Source organism: Polyodon spathula, chromosome 14 (genome assembly GCF_017654505.1).
Source record: "Polyodon spathula isolate WHYD16114869_AA chromosome 14, ASM1765450v1, whole genome shotgun sequence".
Lineage (NCBI taxonomy): Eukaryota > Metazoa > Chordata > Actinopteri > Acipenseriformes > Polyodontidae > Polyodon > Polyodon spathula.
In genome coordinates this window covers 18845380-18860692 of record NC_054547.1, presented here as the reverse complement: position 1 = coordinate 18860692, position 15313 = coordinate 18845380, and the positions used below count along the sequence as shown (strand labels likewise).

The window sequence follows — 15313 nt, the reverse complement described above, 5'->3', positions numbered from 1 at the left end:
TCCAGCTCAGCTTAAATGGCAAGAGAGAAAAAAAAGTATTTTAGAACCTCATGAATTTCATGAACTGACATGATAGTTGTTGTATGATACCTGAAATTAATAGAAAAAAAAATAAAAAATGAACCCTTTAAGGACTAGGTATATTACATTCTGTACTGAGCCTGACTTTAGCAAATTATACTTTTGAAGTTAAGGGGCTACTGTATCTTATCTCCAACCAGAATGAGTCTAAGCACATTTTATTTACTTGGCTCTTATTTTTATTTTGAATAAAGATGATATGAAACGGATTATAAATAAAATATGTGGTTGACCTATTTTATGCAGACATGGAGCTAATTTTTTTATCTTCAATTGTTTTTGTTTTTCAAGGGGGAATCTTTTCTCAACCTCAGAACAAAAGAACAGGAGGCAGCAATGACAGGGCAGACTCTGGCTGCTCTGAATTAAATGAGAATTCGCTTCCCAGGAAAAACAGAGGAGGAGGCCGAGCTGATGCTAGATGATGTGAGTGTTTGGATCTCACTTGGGATCTTGGGGCACCAATAGTTCTGTACTCTGATTTACTTCTGCAGTCTGATTTATTTTTTAACTAAAATGTTCTAAGCTTGTCTGTTGAATGTTTTATATAACTTTGAAAAGAGTGCAGATTAAAAATAAATATGTAGGGGTCCTCAAGTGGCTAGTAAAGGCATGGCTGTGTGCTATTCGAGGTGAGTCATATAGTCAGGGAGTGCAGGGGAGTGCCTGGTCTGTGTGAAGTTGATGCTCATCACTGGGGATTCCACCGGGTGTCACATTGTCTGTTTCTGACAGGTTATGGAGGCAAAAGCTGTTCTTTGTTCTCCAGAGGTTGATAGCTCACCAACATCTACTATTGAGCTCATGGGTCTAAAAGGCAATTGGGTTGGTTGCAGGATCAGGGAACACCACTGACCTTCATTTCTTCTGAGCTATGATGAATTGCTGTGATGAGGGAGCAAAACTGGGCGTAATTGGACAGTAAATTATTATTAAAAAGAAAAAAAAAAATTAAATATCCTGGTTGGTTCCCTCAATTTCATATACTGGCCAATAAGATTTATGAGGCAGTTATAGCAGTTAAAGTGGCGATCAGTAATTAAAAACCTCAGATTGTGGTTTTACAACATTCTTCTTTTTTTCAGATGCTTATCATTGATCTTTAGAAAATCTTAGAAGATGTTTTAAAACTAATGTTAATCAATCACACATAAATAGCACAGTGCTAGTTTGTGACCCTGCAGACTCATATTGCACGTGGCCTTCAACAAAGCTGAGTGTCTCTGCCCTAAGTTGGTATTAAATGTACAGCCAGAAGGGAAAACTAGCATTGTTTTACGAAATAGTTTAATGTTGTTTTAGCTTTCAATGGCTCATATTTCTTCTTTATGTAATTCTTTCTCTATTAGTGGCACCAAAGCAAGTGTACAGACAGTTTTTCTATATACTCAGACATGACATTTGCCTGTATGTGAAATCTGCTGTATCAATATGTTGTAGCTTAAAGAGCAAGTAGCTTCAAATGACAATAACAGTTTTTTCTATCCTCAGCTTTTAATGATATTTGAAATCGTTCTGAGAATTTCTAAGTGCCGTTGCTCATTAGTTTTTTTTCTGTGTGACCTTGGACAGTGCTTTAAACTGTTTTGAAATGTCTGTTGACGTGAGATATTGATGGAGCTTCCAATTTCCTGTGCATTTCCTCATTCAAACCTCTTTCTCAGACAAAAAAGTAATTACAAAAAATCAATAAAATCAATTAAATGCAACATCTGAACAACAGCACACAAACATTTTAGAACAATTGCAAATATCATGAAAAGGGTATGGAAAATTACAAAAAAAATCCAGAAGGTTCTTCAAACTTTAGTTTAATCCATCAAATCGATCTAAATGGGCACAATTTGGCATTCAAATTCCCACGTCTTTTAGCTAGAGAGAGAGAGAGATGCACCTGAACGGGCAAGTGCAGGTAGGTTGGTGACCCGAATGATAAGCCAATTTAAACTATGCCAGGGACTGTGCTTCTATCTGCTCTACAAAAGACAAGAAGAACTGCCAAACTGAGTAGAATTTATTAACTGACCCCCAAAGGGTGACATTTATTTTCTACATGACCCTAATCCAATGAACAAAAGAAGGTGGTGCAGCTTCCTTTCAACAAACAAGCAGAAACTCGGAGCAGCTGATTCAAATTCAGTGCCGTTCTGAGACACGGGCAAGGGAAGGAGCCAACAGCACAGCAGAACAACGCAGTTAAACGAGGCAGTCTTCCCAGCGACAGCGAGTGGAAGCGACAGCGAGTGGGAGAAGTACAGGCGTGGAAAAGTACAGAGCAGTTTAGAAGCAGTTGGAAAGCAGGCTGACAGCTGCAGAAGAAACTAAACTTAAAAAAAACCCCTCAACATGGTCTTCAAGCCAGTAATCTGTGACACCTGATTGATGTGGGAAATCCGAGAAAACCCAGCGGAGCTAAACCAAGTGTGCGTAAAGTGCCACGCGATCCAGGATTTGCATAAACTAGTAAGTATGCTAGAAATGGAGCTGGAAGAAGTGAGACAGCAACAGGATCTTGAGGAACTGGCACACCCACAATTCATGGAAGTCTGCATCAACCCTAACAGACTGAAAGCCACCAGGGAGATAGAAGGTCAGAACAGCTGGGTTCAGGTAGGCAGAAGCAGGGAAAAAAAGAAACTTCCTCAAACACAACCAACAGATTTGAGTCACTTCAGAATTTTGATGAGCAGAACCAATGACAAGAGAATGAAAGGAACAACATCCAGGATCCCATTGACAGTGGTGACCAGACAGCAAAAAGAAGGGAGGTCATGATTGTTGGGGACTCCATATTGAGAAACACAGCAAGTTCAATTCGCAGTTTGGACCCCCTTACTACAACAGTGTGCTGCCTTCCGGGAGCCTCGGTCAAGCACATCACTGAGAACGTGGACAGGCTCCTAGAACGAACAGGAGACGACCCGGTAGTAGTCGTCCACATCGGTACAAACAACATTGGAAGAGACAGACCAAAATCCCTGCAAAACAAATTCAGAGAGCTAGGAAGGAAATTAAAAGAGAAAACCAAAACTGTGGTATTTTCTGGTATACTACCGGCACCTTGCAAAGGACCATATGGACAGCTGGAAATAATTAATCAAAACGCATGGCTGAAGACGTGGTGCACACGGGAAGGCTTCACCTATCTTGATCATTGGACCACATTCTACAACGAGGACTATCTGTATAGACGGGATGGACTGCACTTAAATAACAAGGGAACCAGTCTACTTGGAGAAAAGATCCTCGAGCAGGTTCAGAAGCATTTAAACTAGAAAGGAAGGGGGGAGAAATCAACAAAAAAACAGAAGGGAGACCGCATCAAAACAAGAACAACAACTCAGGTAAGACAACCATTAAATGTATTTATCTAAATGCTAGAAGTATCAGAAACAAAATTCTAGAACTTGAAGCTACTGCACTAACAGGTAACTATGATGTGATAGGTGTTACAGAAACTTGGTTGTCTGAGAGTGATGGGGACGAATATAATATTTGTGGGTATACACTGTATAGGAAAGACAGGCAGGACAGAAGAGGAGGAGGGGTAGCGCTATACATAAGAAACAGTCTTGAAGCCCAGGTGTTAAACCTGGACAAAGAAAATAAAACCAAATCAATATGGGTCAGAATAACGGACAAAAATTCAAAGGGCATAATAATAGGAGCATGCTATAGACCGCCAGATTCAGATGGTGAGCACAATAATCTGTTATACAATGACATTAGAAATGCGTGTAGCAAAGGAGAAGCCATACTAATGGGGGATTTCAACTTCCCCCAAATAAAATGGGAAAACCCGGTGGGTAGCGCAAAGGATGAAATAGAAATGGTGGAAATGACAAATGACTGCTTCCTAACACAATTTGTCAAGGCACCGACTAGAGGGGAGGCATGCCTTGATTTAGTCTTTTCAAATAACGAAGATAGAATAACTAAAACAGAGGTCAGAGAACCACTGGCAAACTCAGACCACAACATGGTCTCATTTGAAGTGTTTTTTAAATCCCCAAAAGTAATCACTAAAGCTAAGGTTTACAATTTTAGAAAAGCAAACTATGAAGGTATGAAACAGAGACTAACAGAAGTAGATTGGAGTAAAATAGAGAAAACACCCACAGAAGAAGGATGGTTGTTCTTCAAAAATGTAGTACTAGAGGCGCAAAACAATTATATCCCTAAAGTAGACAAATCTAAATGTAAAACTAAATTGCCAAAATGGTTTAATAGATCAATTAAAAAAAATATTCAGCGAAAAAAGGCACTTTACAGAGCATTAAAAAAGGACCAAAAAGAAAGTACGCAGAAAGAGTACACAGAACTGCAAACGCAAGTCAAAAAGGAAGTTAGAAAGGCCAAGAGAGAAATAGAAATGAACATTGCTAAGGGAGCTAAAACCAATTCCAAAATGTTTTTCCAATATTACAACAGCAAGAGAACATTCAAAGAGGAGATTAAATGTTTAAGAGATACAAATGGCAAAATCGTAGATGAAGAAAAAAAAATAGCAAATATATTAAATGATTACTTTTCACAAGTTTTTACAAAGGAAGATACGGACAACATGCCCCACATGTCATCCAGTTCCTATCCAGTTTTAAATAACTTTAGCATAACTGAGGCAGAAGTGTTAAAGGGACTAGGAGCTCTTAAAATAAACAAATCCCCTGGGCCGGATGAGATCCTCCCAGTAGTACTCAAAGAAATGAAAGAAGTAATTTACAAACCACTAACCAAGATCATGCAGCAGTCTCTTGACACAGGGGTGGTACCGACAGACTGGAAAATTGCAAACGTAATACCGATCCACAAAAAGGGAAACAAAACTGAACCAGGTAACTACAGACCAGTAAGCCTGACTTCTATTATATGCAAACTTATGGAAACTATAATAAGATCCAAAATGGAAAATTACCTATATGGTAACAGGGTCCTGGGAGACAGTCAACATGGTTTTAGGAAAGGGAGATCGTGTCTAACTAACTTGCTTGATTTTTTTGAGGATGCAACATCGATAATGGATAATTGCAAAGCATATGACATGGTTTATTTAGATTTCCAGAAAGCTTTTGACAAAGTCCCGCACAAAAGATTAATTCTCAAACTGAACGCAGTTGGGATTCAAGGAAACACATGTACATGGATTAGGGAGTGGTTAACATGTAGAAAACAGAAAGTACTGATTAGAGGAAAAACCTCAGAATGGAGTGTGGTAACCAGTGGTGTACCACAGGGATCAGTATTAGGTCCTCTGCTATTCCTAATCTACATTAATGATTTAGATTCTGGTATAGTAAGCAAACTTGTTAAATTTGCAGACGACACAAAAGTAGGAGGAGTGGCAAACACTGTTGCAGCAGCAAAGGTCATTCAAAATGATCTGGACAAGATTCAGAACTGGGCAGACACATGGCAAATGACATTTAATAGAGACAAGTGTAAGGTACTGCACGCAGGAAATAAAAATGTACATTATAAATATCATATGGGAGATACTGAAATTGGAGAAGGAATCTATGAAAAAGACCTAGGAGTTTTTGTTGACTCAGAAATGTCTTCATCTAGACAATGTGGGGAAGCTATAAAAAAGGCTAACAAGATGCTCGGATACATTGTCAAAAGTGTTGAATTTAAATCAAGGGAAGTAATCTTAAAACTGTACAATGCACTAGTAAGACCTCATCTTGAATATTGTGTGCAGTTCTGGTCACCTCGCTATAAAAAAGATATTGCTGCTCTAGAAAGAGTGCAAAGAAGAGCACAGAATTATTCCGGGCTTCAAAGGCATGTTATATGCAGACAGGCTAAAATAATTGAATCTGTTCAGTCTTGAACAAAGAAGACTTCGTGGCGACCTAATTCAAGCATTCAAAATTCTAAAAGGTATTGACAGGGTCGACCCAAGGGACTTTTTCAGCCTGAAAAAAGAAACAAGGACCAGGGGTCACAAATGGAGATTAGACAAAGGGACATTCAGAACAGAAAATAGGAGGCACTTTTTTACATAGAGAATTGTGAGGGTCTGGAATCAACTCCCCAGTAATGTTGTTGAAGCTGACACCCTAGGATCCTTCGATAAGCTGCTTGATTAGATTTTGTGATCAATAAGCTACTAACAACCAAACGAGCAAGATGGGCCGAATGGCCTCCTCTCGTTTGTAAACTTTCTTATGTTCTTATGTTCTTAAGATCAACCATCTAGCCAAAAGAGGTAGCAAAAGCCAGAGAGTTGCAATGTGCAGTGTTCTGGGAGGAGTCATCAGAAAACACCCCAAATATTGCTGTCAGAGTTGACCACTCTAGGGATGCTGGAAGAGGAGGCGATGCAAAATTTTAAATTGAATTAGTCTGTGCCTAGCACATGCTGAGGAAGAGTGGACCCGCCTCAGGACAGTGCCCAAATCTGTGTCTGAGTAGACCGTGTCCAAGTCCTGTTCTCACAGGCCTTTGAAGACACTAGGGAATCAGAATGGAGAGCAGTGAGTTTTTAATATACAGTGCCAATATATATAGTATCCTTGCAGACTGGGCTTACTTCGAGAGTAGAGTCCATGGGTGATCTAGGTGGACATAAGAGGAACAGACATTTTGTCTCAAATTCCGAATTTGGAGATATCGAGGTATATTATATTTTTGTACAAGCTGATCAAATTAAGCAAAATTGTTATTGATATAAAGATCATTAAGGGAGGTGATACCCCTATTATGCCAAATGTTGAATGCTGGTCTTTCAAAGAATGGAACAAATGGTTGTTATTTATGGGAGTGAGTATTGAGAGAGCATCGAAGTTAAAGGCCTGTCTGAACTGTTTCCAAATTCGAAGTGACTGTGGGGCTGATTGTAAACTTGGAGATGGACATAGACAGAAGGAGGGGGGAGCATAGAAGGATGATGCATGGCAAGATGAAGCCTCCATGGGTAACTAAGCTCGGGCTTTGGATCCTGTGACAGAGATCGAATGACGCTTGGTGTTCTCCTTCCCAACCTGTGAGGGCACTAGAAAGAAGGAACATTGTAACCTTAAGCAAATGGCAAGGCAATTTATTCCGTAGGGTAGGTGGAAGTCGACCGTTTAGGAAGGGGGCGGAGCTACGGCACCCAAGCTCACTGACCCGGATGGTAGACGACGTGGCATCTGAGGATTGGAGAAGCGGATGCGTTCGTTAACCTTAGGGGTCATGGGCGGGGGTATAAATAGGGGGGCGTAGCTTCAGTGATCTGTTCCTTTGCATGTGGTTATACGAAATGACCTAGAAGGAGCCTGTATTATTGAGACCGAAAGCCGTGAGTGTTGTCAGTCTGTGTACTAACACTGTGTGTCTTGTGTTGTTTGTTTTCTCACTAAAGAGTACTAAACACGATCTGGAGCTGCAGCCGCAGGCCAGCGTAAACCTGTATATCACAAGTCACCTTTTCCACTACAGGAACTGTCTCTGCACCGCTAGCACTAAAATCACGCAATGTCGGAACTGTGTTTTGTGTTTGTGTTTTGTGTGGGTGAGAAAATACGGGACTTTTTGGTTGCGGGTCAAACCCATGGGAACAAACAGGAGTGATACACGCCGCTGTACCACTTCTATCATTGTTATTGTTTGCAGGTTTTGCCATAAGGCTCTGGACATTATAATCATTAATAAACACCCTTGCACCTGTAAATCATTCATCTGTGTGATTAATCCGCTCTGCACTACACTCACCTGCATGTATTCACCACTTTGCCACAGATCCCCACTGGGAAAGTCACCAGTAAGACATACTCCATATATTGGCTGTACAGTAAATGTATTGAAAATTGGGTAGGGCCATACCTCCTAGTACATGAGGTATAAAAATTTAGGCAGTACATTCATTTTGATAGCACTAATTTGACCAGCCAGTGAGAGGGGCAATGTAGACCAGCATACAAGGTCTTGCTTTGTAAGTTCTAAGAAAGGAGTGAAATTAAGTTTGAAAAGATCTTTAAAATCATGTGGGACTGAAATAGAAAGAGCACTTTGCTGCCACAGGGTTAATATGGAGAAGTTTACCTTTAAGAAGATTTAACTTGTAACCAGAAAATTTGCTAAAATCTTTGAGTAGATTCAAAACTAAAGGTAAGCAAGAGGCTGGGTTGGAAACGTACAAGTGCAGATCATCCACATAAAGAGAGACTTTATGTTCCTAACCCCCCCTAATGACTCCTGAATGCCCTGCCTACTACGCAGAGCAATAGCCAGGTGCTCAATAGCAAACAAAAGGGGAGAAAGGGGGCAACGCTGTCTAGTACCATGGTGGAGTACAAAAAATGTACAGATTATATTGTTAGTGTGGACAGCAGTGAAGGGGGAAGTGTACAGAACTTTAATCCATGAGATAAAGTTTGGACCAAAGTCAAGTTTCTGGAAGGTATAAAAAAGGTAATCCCACTCTGCATGCTCAAATGCCTTTTCCACATCCATCGAAACAAAAATTTCTGAGTGAGGGGATGAGGATGGGGTGTAAAAGATATTAAACAGGCACCTAAGATTAAAGAAGGAGTCTCTGCTTTTTATAAAACCTGTTTGATTTGTGGAGATAATTGAGGGAAGAGACAGTTAATAATTGATAATTGCAACAGTTTAGAGACTTGCACAAATATTTTTTACGTCAGAGTTAAGAAGTGAAATTGGCCAGTAAGAGCCACAGTCAAGGGGATCCTTGTCCTGATGTAAGGTAGAGGGAAGGGACAGAGAGGAGGAGCCAGCAAATATGGAGCTTAAAAGAGGGGATAGGAGGTCAGAATTTTTTTTTAAGGACTCACTGGAAAACCCATCTGGGCCAGGAGATTTACTGCTGTTAGGCTATCTCATCCAACGAGAAGGGCTCATCCAATTAACCTAGGTTAATGGTGGGAGTATCTAGATTTTGGAAGAAATCATCAATTAAGGAAGGGTTCGCTGGGGACTCATAAGTATAGAGGTGTGAGTAATAGTTATGAATAGGCTTGCTACTTTTCAATATTAATCGTTCAAGTTTGTTAAACGTCGAATTCCCCAAAAGAGTATTTGACTGAAATAAATGTATATACGATAAATGTTGGTAAAACCACTCACTATTTTCTAAAATAATCATTTAGAAATCATCTTGTTTGTGTAGTCTTTATACTTGCTGTCTGTCCCATCTCCATTCCACTCTGACTGTCTGGGTGTAGCTGTCAGTCATCTCAGTGGTCCGTTAGTGCTATAATTTCACCCTGTTCTGACAGATCTGTTTAACTGAAGCAGTGCTAGAATGCTCTCATTTGCCAGCTACAGCGCTTGTCATTCAAAGTGCCTACTTTGAAATTAGCGAGTTAAGGTGTAGGCAAGCTTTTGCTTGAGGTATATGTGACAGTTACTAGTTTGATTTGAAAATGGGGCGCAAGAGACGGCTGAATTCTTCATGGCAGGACGAAGCAGGCCCGTCTGCCTTACCTTCCAGTGACTCTGACTCCAACTACACTACCGGTCAAAAGTTTTAGAACACCTCCATTTTTCCAGTTTTTATTGAAATTTATGCAGTTTAATGTCTCAATGTACTCTGAAATTAAAGCATAGAACAAATAAACAATTGGAGATAAAAAAAAAGAAATCATGGAATCGTTTTGTTTAACAAAATTTAATCGAAATGTTTGACTCATCAAAGTAGCCACCTTTTGCAGATATAACAGCTGAGCACACTTGTGGCATTCTTTCTACAATGGAAATCAAATCTGGATCCAGCAAAAGAGCCCCAGACCATCACGCTTCCTTCTCCATGTTTGACAGTTGGTGTCACACACGAGGAACCATCCTTTCACCTACTCGACGTGTGCAAAAACCCTGCTTGATGAACCAAAGATTTCAAATTTTGATTCATCAGTCCATAAGATCTTCTTCCAGTCTTCAGTAGTCCACCTGCAGTGCTTCATGGCCCAGGCAAGCCTCTTTTTCTTATTTTGCCATCTTAGCAATGGTTTTCTTACTGCCACTCGACCTGTCAAACCTGCAGCTCGAAGTCTTCTCTTCACAGTTGAAACTGAGACTTGATTATTTCGACCAGCGTTAAGTTGTGCTTGAAGCTGTTGTCCTGTGAGCCGCCTATCACGCAAGCTATTGACTCTCAGAAACTTGTCTTCTGATTCTGTTGTGGCTTTGGGTCTGCCAGACCTCTTCCTGTCAGAGTTTCCTCCAGTTTCCAAGTGCCTTTTGATGGTGTAGGAAACTGTACTCACTGACAACTTGGCTTTCTTTGCAATTTCTCTAAAGGAAAGACCTACACTTTTAAGGGTTATAATGGTCTGTCTGTCTTCCTTTGTTAATTGCCTTTTTCTCGCCATTATGATAGCAATATACTACTTCCTGCAATACAGTGCTGTCCAAATAATGCTTAAGAGGGTGTAGTAATACAGTCTGTTCCAACACTTTTATACAGACAGAGGGTTTGTAAGTAATCAACAAAAGTTGGGACACCTGTAGGAATTGTTAGCATCAACTTTCAAGGCTTAATTTACTTCCATTGCTGCAGAACAGCTGTAAGTTGTTAACCCATTACTTGTTCCCTGAAAAAGGCCTTTTTGTATAACTCTGAAATGTACATTATTTTTCGGTTTTTGATAACCTAACTTTTTTTTTAACCTCTGGCAGTTTATCTCTTCCCGTTGTACCATTTCAGGTTATTCACTGGACTTGAACTGCTTAAATTTCAATAAAAACTGGAAAAATGGGGGTGTTCTAAAACTTTTGACCGGTAGCATATGCTGAAGCAGGAGAGGGGGAACTCAGACTCCAAATAATAAGTGCAAGTTGGTTCTGTTCAACTATCTAATGTTTTGTTCTGTGCATATTATTTTTACTCGTAAATGTCTGCTATAAAGGTCTGGGTAATACACTTTTATATGCTGCGTTTACTACGGTTTATTTGAGACAATTTTTAAATGTTTAGGTCAGCTGTGACCAAACGTTATTTCAATTAGAATGTTAGTAACCATGGTTTTATTGCATGTTGAATATGGTAAAGGGGTTTCACTAAATGAGATGTTTTTCAATGGCATAAAAAGTCTGTTTTTTTTTTTTAAAGCATAAAGGTCGATTTCACCCATTCTCTGCTTGAATTGAAAAATAAAGATCGAAAAAAACGGCAAATTCTTTCTAAAATAAACGTCGATATTAATTGTCGATTTGGCAAAAAAATTTAAATCAAATAGTAGCAAGCCTAGTTGTTACGAAACTGATTATTAATTTGACTATGGTCAATGGTAGTACACCACCACTCAAATGCAGATTTCACTTGAAAGAACCTTTCATGGACTGTCTTGGGAGAGAACTGATGTGCAAGACTTCTACTGGCCTTATTGCCATGTTTGTATATGCTGTATCAGGATTTAAGAGCTGTTCAGCTGTTTCGACAAGTCGACAAGAGATCAAAGACAGTCTGTAAGATTAGTTGTTTTTATTTTTTTTTCCATAAAGATGGGAGGTGGGGATAGATTACATAACCCCTATTTCTAATTCTAGAGATAAAGATAAGGATAAGGTCTGTCAACTCGCCAAAGCCGTTCTAAGTGACGGTTTCTATCCTGCGCACTGGACAAAATAATCTGGCCTCTAAATAAGCCTTCATGCTTCCTACAAGGTAGAAGAGGGCACCACAGATTTTGTCTAAAAAAATCTCATAAGATATAAAATGAAGTTTCATCAGTGAGTAAATTTTTCGCTTCGAAGCTAGCCCGTCTCAAACTGAGTTTCTCTCGGGAGAGTTTGGTCTCCAGAGTACCAGTCATTAATGATAAATTACTATTATCGTCCACACCTGCTCCCATCACTAAACAGACAGGTAGTTTTGTTGTTTTAGATAAACGAACAAAATATATGCGAGAGTGTGAACAGGATGGCTGCAGTGGTAACGTCAGACCAGAAAGGAACACACACAGACAGTACTGGGGGGTGAAACTGAGACGCTACGGCGCTCAGCTTTTATTAAATAATAAAACAAAAGATTTAAACAAAACAAAATACCAAACAAAAACTGCACAAGGTCTAAAAATACAAACAGCAACAAGTAGTATGCTGGAGTTCTAAGAGACAATAAAGGGTATAGTTTTGTGAATTAAAATTGTGGAATGTAGAATGGAATAGCTGTCCCGCCTACCCTACCCACAGCTGAAAATGATCCTGGAGAAAGGCAATATCAACAATAAGGTGTTTCAAAAGAGATAAGACCTTTTTACGCTTTACAGGGTGGTTAAGCCTCTTGACATTACTGCAGGATGGATGTTTGTACACAAGATTACACTATGTCAATCTTAATCTTGCATAGCTGCTTTGATTATAGAAAGCACATTTCATTACCAGCCTATATAAGAGAGGTAATAAAATACCAGCCAAAATAGTTCAGCTGGCCTATATATATTAGAAGCTTCATTCCACCCTCACATGTGCAAGGCATCTCTGCAAGGGGCCTCTTAGTTTTGAATGCCTAATCAAGTAACCTAAATGCAAATTGCATTTGTCTCAGATTTTCTGACAAATAGTGCTTCAGTGCCTATGGTCTTTTTTTTTTTGGTTTGTACTGTATTTGAACCTGTGGCCTTTCAGCCAGTAGCAAGTATCTACTGTGTCAAGACAACTCACTCCGGATATCATTCTGTAGAGGCTAAAATAATTCAACCATTAAACAATTATTTAAAACAATAGCCACACAAAAAAAAAAAAAAAAAAAAAAAAAAACAATTATATAACTATACTTTACATAACTGGAGTACGAGATACTGATATGAACAGATTTTTTGTAAATACATTCAAATCAAAATCAGTACAATACTAGGAATAAAAATGAAAATAAAGTATATTCAAAGAAAAATAAACAAAATAAATGTAAATAAAAGTATATATCAAATTACAATAATATAAAGTAATGTAAAGGAATACAGAAAAATGTGAATGCACAAAAATAATATTTGTCATAATGCAGTGTGTGTGTGTGGAGCAAGTGGCTTAATGGGGCGCCCCCTTAATAAGGTGCTCAGCTATATTATTAGCTGCAGCCGACCATGAAGTCAACGTGGCTGAGCTGGCCGTGGACCTTTCAAATACAATACAGTGCTCCTTCGCTATAACTCTCAGTTATAACATGCCTCGGACATAACACTCCTACAGCATGTCCCCCAATAATCTATACTAGTGATTCATGCAGTATTTCTACAGTAAATACAGTACCGGTGTTGTTCAAACGATAAACAACTTCTCGGTCTAACTTCTGTTTCTGTCTCCCTTTTGATACAGTATCTGAAGAAAAGCTGCACTGGCACTTTATAACACAGACTATTCAGCATTAATCTTATAACTAAACAAATATTAAGCTGTGGCAGGCTGGCAAGTGGATAGAGGCCCAGAGACAGTCTGCAGTTCAAAAAAAAAATTGTATTTTTTTTTTGTTATAAATAACACAAAATAAAAATGCACAATGGCAAAATAAAGGGATGTAAACACAAAAAAAAAACCCCAATACAAAAACAAAGTTACAAAAACAAGGTTTCCAGGATTGGCAATGCCTTCACTGGATTCAAATTAACCAAAACCGAAACCAAAACCAAAACCAAAACCAAAACCAACCTGCTTCCTCAGCCTCCTCCAGACAAATTTCTAACATGTCAGAAAACTTTAGTCCCCGGCAAAGCAATTTCTGAAGTGTGCGAGGGGCTACAGGCCGATTTCTTGATGAATGCTGTCAGCAGCCAATAGGACAAGCTAGCAACAATAGCGTCGAAGAGAAAGGTTGTGCCCATTTTTGACATAAGTCATATTTCCTATCATGATCGCTCATTGAAGGTAGCTGGTAAGTAAATAATTGTTATAACTTGTTAATGCCAAAGCAGATACTGTGTGTGGTAGAGTGTGCTCTCCTGCCAATCAATTTCTACAGTCACTCGTATTCGATACCCCTTTCAAACCCCTAATGTATGCTTGTATTGCTAATTTATTCAAAATACGAGGAGGAGGGGCACGCGTCTGTGTGTGTGAGAAATAGAGAATGTAGATTACGTTGTTACATATTTAATCCTATAACAAATTTGTAGTAGTCTACTATTAAAGTTATGTTCTAGTCTGTTCAAAAGCGCAGCACTCGCTTGACGGCCAATCTCCCACGCCAATCTTTCAATCTGATAAATATTTTGTACTACGAGCGAGTGTTGCGCATTTTGAACAGATTAGATTTTATTATTTTGGTTGCACCTCGAATCGAGTTGCATCATCAGTCCGTACTGTCCACTGTGCAAAACAATGCACAGACAACAATGGTCGCCTCCTCGCTAGAGTCCACGATTCTCCCGAATGATGTCTACGATTCTGCAATGAAAACAGGCGCAATCCTCGACAAGATATCTCGTGTAGTGTGTGTAGCTTGCAGTCCCCGATCTACACTGAGAAATCGTAGTTCGATCGGTAAAGCCGGGCTTACACAGCACGATTTTTGCAATTGGGAGATGCAGCACCACTCATACTTACCGATTGAACTAGCTTTCTCACTGTAGATCAGGGAATCGTAGACCCTCTCAACCTTATTGACCATTTTGTCCCCGACAACCTCAGTTTATCCCAGATTTTAAGAAATCAGCAAAAATCGTGCAGTGTAAGCCCACATTACCTGGATGGATGTGGCAGCAGTGAATTCCAACTCAGCTTCTTACTGCGCGAAGTTTACACAGGATGTAAAGGTCAATGAAAACCTGAATTGATTTGTTTGTCATTGCCAAACTGTGGCCTCAACTGATAAATTTATAGAGTATGCTTGTATAATCTCCCCCCTTTGTGGGCCCTAACGAAGAAAGTGCTAAACTAGAAAGCGATACATACATGGCAATGCCTTCCCCAGACAACCGCACATTGACTCCTCATGAATTCTACAAAATCCACAGCACCGACTTTCTAACTTTGAGCCGTGCTGCTTCTCGCACCCTCAGTGTTCCACCTGGCTTAGCTGATGTGGAGAGAGTGTTTTCAAAATTTGGCTACATCCAAGATTGCAAGAGAACGAGCCTTGGAAAGGACACTTTAAAAAAACTATTGCAAGCCAACGCTAGGCAGGAGTTCTGGAATTTCACTAAAGCCCCAGCAAAATCAAACGTCTGGCTGGTAAATGTGTCTAAAATGCAAAAAAAAGTTTTTATTGGGTGTGATGAGTCAAAGGGATTTCGGTCTGTGATTCAGCCTCCTGACAGTAGATGGCATCAAACCAACTCGGGACTTCCCTTAC

General features: G+C 39.5%; 1 pseudogene; it reads left to right on the top strand.

Annotated features, from left to right (window-relative positions):
• LOC121327136 overlaps positions 1–15313 on the top strand; it is a 131591-nt pseudogene that overhangs the window by 100641 nt on the left and 15637 nt on the right.